Source organism: Metopolophium dirhodum, chromosome 7 (genome assembly GCF_019925205.1).
Source record: "Metopolophium dirhodum isolate CAU chromosome 7, ASM1992520v1, whole genome shotgun sequence".
Classification (NCBI taxonomy): Eukaryota; Metazoa; Arthropoda; class Insecta; order Hemiptera; family Aphididae; genus Metopolophium; species Metopolophium dirhodum.
The window spans coordinates 33717976-33732586 of record NC_083566.1 but is presented as its reverse complement, the minus strand read 5'-3'; the positions used below and the strand labels follow the sequence as shown (position 1 = coordinate 33732586).

Sequence of the window (14611 nt, the reverse complement as noted above, 5' to 3'; positions counted from 1 at the left end):
CGTCCTCAAACCTCATCATCATCCACATCGCCATCTTCATCGTCATCCTCATCCTCATCAGTAACAATGCTAATCAGTACCTCGTCCTTAACAGTGAAGACGCCTTCTCATTAATAATCACTTCTTATCATTAACCACTTCTTATCAGTTGTGGCCATCCCTCACAGACTAATATATAGAGGATTGGAAACTAAATGATGGGCGAGTTAAATGAGGTGCCGGATTGCAATTGCCTCGGTAGTCGGTACCTATTCTACCCTTTACTGGCCAAATTTAACAGACCCTGGGGTCCAGACCCCTCCCATTGACTCATGTCTTGTACATGTTAAATTTTGTGTTTATACATGATTATGAAAACCTAATTTTATCATACGATACGATTTTCAACTAAAATCGTGATTTTTTTTGGTTATAAATTTACAATGCAGTATCACATTGTGATTTTGTACAGTATTTACATTAACACAGCAAATCTCAAAATCCCCATTTGAGCAACTCCCCGAGTGGGGCTAAGAGAGCGAAAAATACTTAACAACCTTTCTCGTACCTACCAAATGTACAAAAAAAATTTTATCTGAATCGGTCGAGCCGTTACGGAGGAGTTCGTACACTAACACCGTGACACGATATTTTTGTATATTAGAATCTAATATGTAAAAATATATGCGACTCGTAACGCACGCAAGGTGATTACACGACTGACTCACTTATCGTATCGAAACAATTAGGGGAATTCTACTACGATAGTAATAATCTAATTTATTAATATGTTATATCATTATATAACGGATTTTCCCTGTGCCCCCCTGTCTGTGTTTGTGTTGGAATGCCCCACTCGGGTCTATATTTATTTTTTGCAAAATAAAATATTCACCAAATAAAAATATTTTAAATTTAACTCTTAAACAAGCGCGTGGAGGTCTAGATGACCCCCATCAAAAATAAATCTTAAATATATAATGGTAACAATTTTAATTCACCAGGAGTTCCCTTCCACAAACAAACAAACAATATTGTGTTGCTGTTAAGGTGAATGACGACATTTGGTGAATGTCGACATTCACCGGTGAATGTCACATTCACCGAAATTTCTGGTGAATGTCAATTTCTTCTTAGATGTAGACATTCACTGGTGAATGTTGACATGCACCATTTGTTTTTGGTGAATGTTAATATGTTGTAAAAAAAGATGAATACCTAGTGATAAAATAATTTTTACAAATTAATTAACCATCAGTTAGGTTAGACTTTCCCCTTAAACTTGAGAACGTCTTCAACACATTTGTTATATTTTTCAGTACTCAAATAAAAATTGTTGTCTTCTCTTTTTGTACTTAATATAGCGTTAAATTTTTCGTAAAAAACTTCTCGTATGTTCTCCATTATACACGTGAACAATTAGTAGATATCTCGAACGTATCACAAATTCAATCAGTCACAACAGTCTACCTTTTCGTTCGTGTAAGCAAGGTAAATGAAATACGTCGACACTGGTCGATATAAACGTATTTTTCATCACTACTAAATTAGGTACGATGACTGACGTATCGCCAATTATGCGATTAAGCAAAAGCTTAGTGTGTGTGAGAGAGAGAGATAGGTAGTGGGTACAGGCAGACAGACACATACCGTAACGTTAAATACCTAAATGTCTATGATAATATTATATAGATCATTAAACACCGTTCGATTAAATATTGTGTGAACAATATCATATCTATAAACATTTACTATCTTAACGTATGAAACGATAACGTCTATACTCCAATTCTAACTAAAAATGTCTAACATTCACCAAACTTCAATTGTGAATGTCAACACTCACCGATAATCGTTGCGAATGTTGACATTCACCGGTGACTGTTGGCAAATTTTTAATATTCATTCAAAATGTTGACATTCACCAAAAACAGCAGTGAATGTCAACTTTCACCGGTGAATGTCAACATTCACCAAATGTCGTCATTCACCTTAACATTGCTAAAAACAAGAATCTTAATTAATTATTTTATAGTTACAATTACAATTATAATATAATTAATATGTGTACGTCAGAAAGTAATTATTTAAAAAATATTCGTGTATAGTGTTCGGCTGTCCACCTCCGGCACCCCCCACCACCCCGGCAGACCACATTGCACAACCCTATCACGCGTTATCAGTTATCAGATTGCTGTGAGCAGTTATCATAATCTATTAATAATTATTTACAATTTATATGTGTACGTAATACGTCAGAAAGAAATTATTTAAAAAATATATTCGTGTGTAATGTGATACGTGTATGATAATATAACGCAAACAAAAACATACACACACATACATTTGTCCCTAACATGTAAGGTCACCGCTGAATGACCTCAACCACCCAAACCAAACATTTTAACACACAACCGTATAACGTGTTACAGTCGTACTGACCCACATAATATTGTTCGTCTTAAAAAATGATCGCATCAGACAAGTGAGTAGAATCGGTAAACACCCTCTACCCGGAGTCTTTTGTAATACTCAGTGCAGACCAAGGACGATACGGTCATTTGATTACATGTGTCAACCCCTACCAGGGATGTTTACCCCTTCCAGGGTAAGAGAGTCTTTTTTATAATAATAATCACTAGAGACTCAGGACAAGTCAGTCTGCCAACTTGTAAACTACCATTCAGACGTTATATGTTTAGCAATGTTTAAATGCAACGAGTGTTTATCCGTTTTCTCTCAGAAAGATAATTTAACTAGGCATTTAAAGAGTCATGAAAAAAAAAAATTCAAATGTTCGGTTTGTGGTGTTTTATTTGTTCGAAATGATAGTCTTAAAAGACACACGAAAAATATGCATGGTTATCTACGAAAACATATGAAAAAAAATCATGGTAAGTACATGGCTATAATTTAAAAATATATTGTACCCCTTTGATCATTTTTAAGGAGTTGTGTTTAGGCAAAACGTAGTTTTCACTCTGTATCATTTTTAAGGAGCTTAGGTAATACGTAGTTGTTCACCCTGCATCATTTTTAAGGAGCTTAGACAATTATTTGTAAACATTTACGTAGTAGTGTTCGTGGTGTATATTTTATTAATATTATTATTATTTTCCTAAATGTAACGTTTGAAGACGACGAATTGTGCGCTAATGTCGAAAATAATGAAACAAGTACGAAAATTACCTATATGTAGTGTCAAAAATTAATTTTTTTTTTATTAGATGATATAATGTTTGAAGACGACGACGAATATTGCACTAAAGTGATGGATAATTTCGAAAAAAGTATGATAAACTATTTATATTTATATTTATATAACAACATTTTTTTTTCTAGGTAAGCATAAGAATATGATTGAAGTAGCCCCCGATATTTTCGTTGAGAATATACCAGCTGGACCTTCTAATCAAAGTATTTATTTAGTATTTTTATATTAGTGTATATTTTTATATGAGTGCATATTTTTTTTAGGTAAGCGTATACACATGGACACAACGGCCGGAACAAAAAATGCAACACTAGCATACAACGTTGAAACGCTCATCTTAGAGTCTGACTTGTTGAAAATTAACAATAAGAAAACTAAATTTATAAAAAAGTATAATGCTTATATGATTGATTATAATATCACATTAAAACCTATGTCGGGGGATTTAGATATAGTTAGTTTAAATACGTTATTGGAGGAAGCATTACAAAATATGATTGAAAATATTAAAAAAATTACAAATTTCACTGATGGTGACATCGTCAATATGCACGCCAACAAAGAGAACGTGTATACTACTGCGAGTTATGCGATACGGGGTATAACAATAAAAAGAAGCACGTCTGTAAAAATGGACCGGGGCAAAAGTGTAGGCTGTGTAACGAAAAATATCACATACAAAACTTTACATGTAAAAAATTTTTTTGTCACGAGTGTAACCGTTATTGTGTTAATAATGAGTGTTTAAGAAAACATAAAATTTGGATTTAATCCATTGTTTTCAGGATAAATATTCTATACGTATTCACTGTTTAAAAATAAACGAAAATATCGAAAAACCAACATTTATCAATTAAGAGGATTACACAATATAGGCGATTCGAACGCGATTAATCATTCAAAATTACGATAGTAATAATAACCCAACGATAATAAGAAAATTTATTTTACGACGATAGCTGATAATCTATTTTTATTCATCATGGAAATTATATCAAATACCTATGAATTTTTGAAAATAATTAATAGTGTTAATAATGTTTAGACATTTTGTCATTTAATTTTAGTACTTCGCGCGACACATTTGGACTTGCTCAGCGACACACCGGCTGAGAAACACTGCCATATAGTAACCAACTTTGTCTTCAAATTTAAAAAAATGAACTTTCTGTACTTGTGTTATGCATTTTTAGAAATGGGGTCTGAATGTCTGATTATTTTTAACGATATAATAGGTCAACAATTTGCTTACGGATCTTCAACATAGTGTTTTAAATTGTTATCGTTAATCGAAGACCAAAATATCCGACAGATTGCGAACACTGTACGTCCTATCCCGATAAGGGCGATACGCCAATACGAAGAACAAATTTGTCGGAAATGATTGGGTATTTAACTGTATTTAATAACTATATAATATTTAATACAATGTATGTATAACATGACCTCTTGTATAATAATTGTATTTTTGTTATAGATTATCGTATCCATTTGAAAATATTAGTCGACAGTTTTCATCGTGCGCGTTGGCTGTGGGTCTTGTGGTTGAAACCTTGTTTTACGTTTGTGATATTTTGTGAAAATTAAGAATAATAAGATCGACAAAATATAATGAATAATAAACGCAAATATAAATCCGGCTCGACAAACCACCAAGAAAAAAAAGAGAATTATTGTTGCAATGTGCAAATAATAAAAACCAAATGAAATTATTTTGTTCAATAGGTGAGTATAGTTTTTGAGGCTAAGCACCTATGGGCTATGTTAATATCCTAATTTTTTAATAAATAATAAAGAATGTAGTTAACAAGTAATGAGCTAAACCAGCGGAGTAGACAAGATTACTGATGGGGGGGGGGGGGGAGGGGTAAAATAATAGAATTTTCGAAATCGGTTCAGTAGTTCCAGAGATTACCTTCAACAACGGTAACTAACAACTCCTCTTTATATAATAGTATAGATATAGATAGTAATAAGTATAATGATACGATGTACAATAGTGTTACGAGGCTTAATATAAATCAACGACTAACTATATGTATACCCGGCTACACTACACAATAGACATAATGTATGCTGTAGTATTATAAAAATGTATAGTCAGTGTCTGCTGAACTACAGTGTGAATATATTACTTATACACTACATTATATAGAATGTTTTGTTTATAATTCCAACAGAATTAAATAAAAAAAATACTTGGATTAGCCTGCTGTGACCACATATTACGTAACGCTATACAATGCGCCTCGGATAGTTTACCTATAAACGTTGAAGCCATAACAGTTACAATTTTTGGTTATTTTCATATTTACACTGTTCGCGTGGAAAAATTAAAAGAATTTTGTGAATTCACAAATGTTCAGTATGGGGATATTTTAGCACATACAAAAACAAAATGGCTATCATTATCACCTGCTATTGATCGAATTATTTTAATGTTCAGTGGCTTAAAGTCATACTTTACTAACCTAACCGACGCGCTCTTCTCGAGGTCGCAATCAGAACCTCGCAACGCCCTAGTCCCCGAAAGTTTTGGTGCGTCCGCGCCCCAGGTGCCGGCACCGCCTGGCCTGATCCCTTTTAGTCGGCTCGTACGACAGGCAGAGAATACTGATGCGGAATTCTGCACGGCCCCCGCAGCAGGGCCAAACTGTCCGTCCCAGACGTATGAGCGCGACCCGGGCCAGGACGCGCTCGAGCGTGCCCCCTGTTTCTGCCGCTTACGCCATTCGTGCTCATTCGAGGCACCCCTAGTCTGTGCCTTTCGTCAGTGATGGTGGCGGCGTCCTGACCAAATTAAGTCTTGTGTTCTGATGTTACTTTATTGTTATCGGTCGCTTCTTTGTGTGAGCGCTTCTCTTGCGAACACGTTTAGAGCCTCGTATGTACTCTTCGATGTAAGGAATGCCCCTTCTGAAGGTGACCTGCAAGGTACGCCTTCCTCTTCGAAGACTTTTTTAAGTTTGATTCTTGCCAGTCTCGTCCTCGGGCAATGTCTTAATACGTGTTTGACCGTCTCTGGCATCCTGTCGCATGCGCAGATTGGGTCGTCGACGAGCTTGAAATTATGTAGCTTAGCATGGAAGTCCCCGTGGTCTGTGAGGAACTGGACGGTGTAGTGGTCCAGGACCAACGGGAGACTGTACCTCGCACGTACTGAGGGCATCACGAACTGGGTCCAGCTGCCCTTAGCAGATGTCTCATATCTGGTCTGCCATTCCCCCATGAGTTCATCTGACCTCATAATTAACAGTAAAAACGCTTTCTTATCAGTAAGCTCTTCTTATCATTAACCACTTCTTATCAGCTGCGGCTTTCCCTCACAGACTAATATATAGAGGACTGGAAACTATATGATGGTCGGATGACGGGGTGCCGGATCGCAATTGCCTCGGTAGTCGGTACCTTCTACCCTTCACCGCCCAAATTGAACAGTCCATGGGGTCCGGACCCCTTCCATTGACTCGTGTCTCGTACATATTACATTTTATGTTCATACATGATTAAGAAAACCAAATTTTATCATACGATACGAAGGATTTTGTAAAAACTTTTCGTCATTTCAATCGTCAACATTTTCAATTAAAATCGTGATTTTTTTTTGTTATAAATTTACATTGCTAATATCACATTGTGATTTTGCAGAGTATTTACATTAACACAGCGAATCTCAAAATCCCCTTTTGAGCAACTCCCCGGGTGGGGCTAGGAGGGTGAAAAATATTTTACAACCTATTCTCGTACCTACCAAATGTACTGCAAAAAAAATTTTATCCGAATCAATCAAGCCGTTAAGGAGGAGTTCGTCCACTTACACCGTGACATGAGATTTTTATATATTAGAATCTAATATGTAAAAATATATGCGACTCGTACGCACGCAAGGCGATTACACGACTGATTCACTTATCGTATCGTAAGTCGTAACAATTCTGGTATCAGAATAATAATCGGGGAATTCCACTGCGATAAAAATTATCTAATTTATTAATATTATGTTATATCATTATTTTAACCTTATTAATGATATTTTGACACAAATGTTGTATTATTTAATATTTACGACTTGTATGGTTTATTTAAAATTATAATAAGAGATTGGAAACCATAAAAGTCGTAAATATTAAATTATACAACATAATATACTACTGCCGTTATCGCGCGCGGGGTGATGGTATGAACCTAGTATCGAACGCTGCCACTGCTTACGGGTGGCAGCATTTGACGAGCGTAATTTTCTGCGGTTTTCTTATAAAACATACTTTGCGCGTTCCAAGAATATGGGTTACCGAGTGGTTTTATTGTAAAAACACCGATGAACAAAATTGTAGAGGAGATTTTTATCTGGTTCCGTAAGAAGCCCGATTTTTGATATCTTTAAAACATCATGAAATATATCATGAAAATAATACACTTTTTTTAATTTTTCAAAAGTTATTTTTAGGACTTTTATGATCAAACCACTCAGTAACCCATATTATTGGAACGCGCAAACATGTTTTTAAAGGAATTTTTCAAGTGATTTTTTTCCGTGACACGTCCTCTTAAAGTATCTACTTTATCTACCTTAAGAGGACGTACCCGCATGTGTTGTCTGCGTCTTAAGGCGGGTTCCCACGGCGCGTGGCTCGGCGAACTTCGCGCAGCGCGGTTTTTGTACCGAGCCTACATATTATGTGCTCGGCATATCACGAGCCTACAATTTCTACAGCATTCCCACGGCGCGTGACTTGGCGAGCCACGAGCTTATCCGAGCCGATCAGAGCTCCCTCCCTTTTTTTTAAGCCCAAAATTAAGCCGCCAAATTTCTCAGTTCAAAATGACTAGTGCTCTAGACAAGACGCAAGTTGCTGCTTGCGCAGCAGCGTATTTTGTCATGTTAAGTGGCGAGTATTTAAAAGAAAAATTAAAGAAAAAAGAAAAAAGAAAAAAGAAAATCCAAGGAAAGAAGATACTGGATGCATGAAATATACAAAAGCCGTACTAGGTAAAACTAAAGTAAAATAATAATTAATTTTAAGTTTTTTTTATTCAAATATTTTTTTTAATATTTAAATATAAGTAAATAAGCACCTATTTTATTTATTTATATCAGTGTTTAGTTTTTTAATTTAATATAATATATTATTTATTTATGAAGATAATTTTAGAACTTTTATAAAAGCACATTTTTTTAACTTTAAATAACTAAGTATTTATAATATTAAATAATTACATATTATACATTATAAGCGAGTGCTTTAACTTATAGTTATTTTTTCGATAGTAAATAAGAATAATTCAAATACAATTATATTTTAGATACAATGCCACAAACTTGTTAGAGGATTTGAGACAAGGACCGTCAAATAAATTCCAAAACTTTTGTAGGATGTCTGCCACAGATTTTGAATACCTTCTTCAAAAAATTGGGCCGATAATATCAAAAATGGATACAAATATGAGGAAGTGTATTCCTGTGCAAGAAAGGCTGGCCGTTACCCTAAGATTTTTAGCCTCGGGAGACAGCTTCAAGAGCTTATCATATTTTTTTAAGTTTTCCGTTCAAACTGTTTCCAGATGTGTGCAAGATGTTTGCAAAGCTTTAAATCAGGAGTTAAAATCTGAAATAACGGTAAAGTATTTATGTTTAAATTAAAAATAAATTTTATATAAGTATAAAACCTTTTAAAAAAAATAATATAAAAAAAATATATATATAACAAAATCAAATTTAAAACTGAAAACAAAGTGTAACATAATTATATTTAAAATGAATATAAGCAGTATAAAATGTATGAACAATAACATATAAAGTATTTTCATAATATAACACCTTGTATATTATAAAAAAAAATGTTGTACAATACACGTATATGCTTTTGGTACCTTAATCCAAACTTTTTTCTCCTACATTGCTATGTTGTGATGGTGTTGGTGATGGATTTTGGAATTGCTGAAAATGTGGAGATGACATGGAGGTTGAGTACTCAGAGGAATTCTGGTTTTGAGATAAATCATAATACGTAGATGGCATAGATGATATGTAGTTGGGCGATGGTTGTGGCTGAAGAGATGCAGATGATGATGATGATGATGCGGTTGAATAATTATCATTGAGTAAATATGGCGAATATGTCGGGAAACTGGTACTTGGATATTGATAATACGATGGTGGCTGTACTATGTGATCAGCAGAATGTTTGAGACGAAACATAATATTATCAATCTCCATCATTGCAATATCTTGTTTTTGTTCACTAAGTGCTTGTAATTTGACGCATAACAGGTCGGTAAAAAGTGAACACTTACTTTTGGCCGGAGTTTGCGAAATTTGTTTTAAAAACGTAAATGCTTCGTCCATCCTGTTTTCAATTTGTTCTACCTTATCGTCAGCTTTTCTTTTCTTTGTTACCTTAACAGATGGGCTTTTGAAATTGTTGTCCGGATTCTGAGGTACATCCATTTCAGAACTGTCGTGAAATTGACCACTCATAATTTCACTACCATCTGACGAATTTTCCAATTGCTAAAAATAATAAATATTATTTAGTATTTACTATTAGTTATACAGTGGGTTGAATTAATTTTTGCCGAAAACATTGTATTTGAAATAATGTGTATAATATAATAACATTATCCACAAATAATATTTTTAAATTAAAACAAAATAACTAAAATTGTTATTCTTAGGTAGTTTTAATATATATAATTTCCTCTACAATTATTCATTTAACAACATTTAATAACTAAAAAATAATTTCCATGATTTTGGACTGGAATTTTTGTAAATTTAATTTTAAAAAAACTTTTGATTGTAAAAACATTAATTATCTAAGGTTTATTTTTCATAATTTTTTTAAATGTTGAAATTATTTGAAATAACTCATTAATTTGAAAACTAAATTTTTAGATTCTGAGCAGAGAGATGAATGTATTAATTTTACAATTATGTGTGTGTTTTTTTATTTGTGTCTGTGTACACGATATGTAGTTGAAATAATGCTTCAATTTTCAACTTCAATATTTTGTTCGATGAGAAAGTGAATCTACTTGTTAATTTTTTTTTTTTTTTTGGGGGGGGGGAAATTAAAAATTCCCAATAGTTTTCAAAAGCAAAATAAAAATTAAGAAAAACGGGAATTTTACGCAAAATCGGTTTTTAACAAAAATCGATTTTAGTTTTTGGTGTAACTCTAAAAAAAATGACCATAAAAACATGAAATTTTCACTGGTTGTTTATATTAGCATTTTCTATACATGATAAAATTTTCAGAAATTTTATTTGTTTTGAACTGTTTACGGACTTAATCAGTCACTAATATTATAATTTTTTTTTCCTATAAATGTCAATAAAATGTTATTTGTTGGGTATAAAAGCTTGAAAATTTAATACAAGGCTCCTAATCCATTCTTACATAGTAGTGGAAAAATATTAAAAATGCATACGCATATTTAAAATTTAATAACTATTTTGTAGTTAATAATTTATAAAATATAATTAAAATAATTAAAAATCATTTTTAACCAGTAGCTATTTAAAAGATCTCATATATATTTTTATAAAATATACATAAAATGATAATATTTAAAATACAAAACACAACGTAGTGAAAAATATATAATTTTTGTTTTTTTTTAGTTGTCAAAAAATTCGAGTGGTTGGAAAAATATAGCATTAGACTTTAATGAAAAATGGAATTTCCCCAACTGTCTCGGGGCTATTGACGGAAAACATGTAGTTATCCAAAGCCCTGTCAATAGTGGAACGGAATACTACAATTATAAGGGGACTTTTAGCATTGTGCTCATGCTCATGGCTGTAGTGAACGCTAATTATGATTTTACTTTTGTGGATATCGGCTATCAAGGAAGAATCAGCGATGGTGGCGTATTACGAAATACAACGTTTTTTAAAAAATTGGATACGGATGAATTGATATTGCCATACGACGAAATACTCCCTAATACGAATGTGTCGCTACCGTATGTGTTTCTGACGGATGAAGCTTTTGCTCTAAGCACAAATATATTGAAACCATACTCGGGAGTACACGAAAAAGGAAACGCCAAAAGAATTTTCAACTACCGGCTTTCTCGAGCACGCCGAGTAGTTGAAAATGTATTTGGAATTATGGCATCAGTTTTTCGCATATTTAGAGGACCAATACTTCTAGAGCCGGAAAAAGTACAAGAAATTACAATGACTTGTGTATTGTTACATAATTTCTTAAGAAGAAGCAAATCTTCAAGTTCATTATACACACACTGAAAAAAAAAATGTTCATAATATGAATAAACGCCATTTATTGATCATTTTTATTGACACAACGAATTTTTTTATTCTTTCAACAAATTATTGTTTATTGATTAACAATAATTGTGGTTAATATCATAAACTTGCGTTTGTGGACACAATTAATTTTTTTTCATAAGTTGTACACAATATAATTATTAAAATAATAATTGATTATATTAAAACAATAAATAAATGGTTTATTACTTCAATAAATGAAATAGTTAAACCAACGAATTTATTATCCTTTTAATTAACGGTATCAATACTTTGTAAAAGTATATTTTTTAATCCAATGTACATGTTTATTGAATTGAATAATATGTTATTTATAAACGTATTGTTATGTTAAAAAACGATTATCATTAATATTATGATTTTGGAAGTGCATAATATATAACGCTTATTATATTAATAAACGTTGTGGTTGATACTACGTTTTTTGTAAGATTGGGTAAAAAATCATATTTATAAATACCCTGAATATTATGCATTATATTAAAAAAAAATGTTATCGATTCGTTTATCAATAATACAACATGGTAATAAGAACGTACAAGATTTTTTTATTAACAACTAAGTTATTATTTCCATATCGTGAATCGTTATTTTAACACGGATCTATCCATTTCCTTCAAAAACAAGTTCGGTGCTCTTACAAAAGGTCGTGTTTCTACTTTCTTACAGTTGTTCGTTGTTGTGACACTGTTCTCTGTCTGTTTACTTAAAAAACTGTAAGTTTGGTGCTTTTAAAAAAGTTCGTGTTTCTTGTATATCGCGATTCGTTATTTTGATACTTTGCTCTGTCTTTTTCATTAAAAAACAAGTGTGGTGCTTTAAAAAAAGGTCGTGTTTCACGAAGTCGACAAAAAGCCAAGGTAAGATATACAAATATATTACATGGTATAAATAATTTTTATAATATTATAAACGGATTTGGCCCATTTTTTTTTGTTTTATAATACTTAATACTTATATGTGCAAAATTAGTGGATTTTTGCTTTTGAAAATTGTACATTTTGAAAAAATAAGAATGAAAATAGTAGGTATTTTTGGGTATAATATTATACAAGCTGATAGAATTTAATTATTTCCAGGAAAAGTTCGTATTGGGAAATAATTATGGAATTTTAGTTCCAGGCTCTTGGAGGTCTGAACAAAATGATTTAGGTTCCATGTTCCCATTACAAAGAGTACCAAGAAGATCCGGTCTCGACGCACAAATGGTTAGAGACCAGTTCTCTGAATATTTTGTGACAAGTGGAAAAGTGGCATGGCAAGAACGAGTTTAAATAAAATTATTATTAAAATATAGATGTTTAATATTAGATGTTTCCATTTTTAGAACCAAACCAAATTAATTTATAAAACTAATATAAATTTATATACTATACGAGTATTTGTTTCTTTCATGTTATTTATATTTATTTTCGTACAGCGTATTTTTGTAAGTCGTATAATTAATAGTTATTAATATTACGTATAACGTATAAACATGGTTATTTTGGTAAAATGTGAATACCTACCCTGAACAAAAACATCATTGAGACAGTACCTATAGCCTATAATACATATTATATATACATAATATGTAATATATTGATTCTTATGGACAGCTAAAGTGAATACAGCGTAATTGTATAATATTATATAGATCAAACAATTTGGTATAATTATATAATTAATTTTATAATTAAATTTAAATTAAAACATTACAATCAATTAAAAAAAAAACAAAATAAAATAGTTACCTCTGTTGAAATTGTTTTTTTCGCCTCGTAAACATCATGTAGGAATACCATTGCGTTATAGGCAAACCAATCTGGTTTGAAGACATCATTAGTACCACTACCAGTACCCATACTTACTCTGACTTTGTTTAAAAGTTTTCTATAAGTAGCCAACAGTGAGTCTTTTTTTTTTTCATTTCTGTTATATCAGTTTTGACACTTAAATCATTACAAAAATACAAATATAAGTAATTAAAAACAAATATTTTATTTTAATAAAAATAAAAAATAGTTTGCTACCTACCTTAGTTTGTTTTCTATGTCTTTCCAAGCATCGTGAACTATATTCCTGTTTTTATGATCTCTATGGCGTGGATTCCAAATTGCCGGATGTGCTTCGTATAGTCCTAAAAACTCTAGAACCTCCTCATTGGTCCATTCCATTTTTTTTATAATTTATTTCTTATCAGTTCAATTTAATATGTATATTGAAAAGCATATAAAATTTAAATAAAATAAAAATTCACCACAGTAGCTAGGCTCACCAAACTGCATGCCTGTGGGAACACTGTTTAAATGCGCGGCTCGTTTACTTTGGCGCGGACACATCGGACCGACAATTTTCGGATAGACACGAGCCTAGCCGAGCTAGAGCGTTCCCACGGCGCGTGTAGTTTACCAAGCCAGCGCATTTGACTCGTGACTCGCCGAGCCATGCGCCGTGGGAACCCGCCTTTACAATGGCGTAACATAGCAAATTTTACGCTCAGCAGAATACGTGTAGCTCCGTTAATTTAAAAATTTGACCGATGACCTTTTATAAAATCTAAAGGTAAGATTATTATCTAGCAACCTCATTGGCTTTTTATAATATTTTAATTTTAACGCGAGTAAATTGTAAATTGTTTGAACATCTTAAAATACACATAACTCTTTTTGAGCGGTTTGCGGACATTGTCAGTTTTCAATTTTTTTTGTTTTTTTTTCTATAAATTTCAATAAAATTTTATTTGTTTCGTAAAAATCGTACACATTTAATGCAAGGTTCCTGATATATTGTTACAATAGCAGTTGAAAAATATTAAAATTACATAGGCTCAATTTTTTTTATAACGATTTAAAGTTCGAATTTTGACAAAATTTAATAATTATTTTGTAGTTATAAATTTATAAAATTTTCAACTTTTATAGCTAAGGATTGAAAATTTAAAACAAGGTTCCACGTAAATAGGTTATATGTATATAAATTACTTAATTTACAATAATATCATCAAATATACTTAGTAATATCATAGGCTGACTGACCGTTTTCGCTCAGAATCGTTTTTCTTATACAATGATATAATATCATTGAATTCAAATTGAACACCATCCATTACAGTGACCCACAAGTAACCTTCTGTACAGCGG

The 14611-nt window shown here is 32.1% G+C and overlaps 2 pseudogenes; one reads left to right on the top strand and one right to left on the bottom strand.

Moving 5' to 3' along the window:
• The first annotated feature begins 7873 nt into the window (after window positions 1-7873).
• On the top strand, window positions 7874-8834 carry LOC132949179 (uncharacterized; annotated as a pseudogene).
• Window positions 8835-9065: 231 nt separating this feature from the next.
• On the bottom strand, window positions 9066-13645 carry LOC132949178 (uncharacterized; annotated as a pseudogene).
• Window positions 13646-14611: the final 966 nt, after the last annotated feature.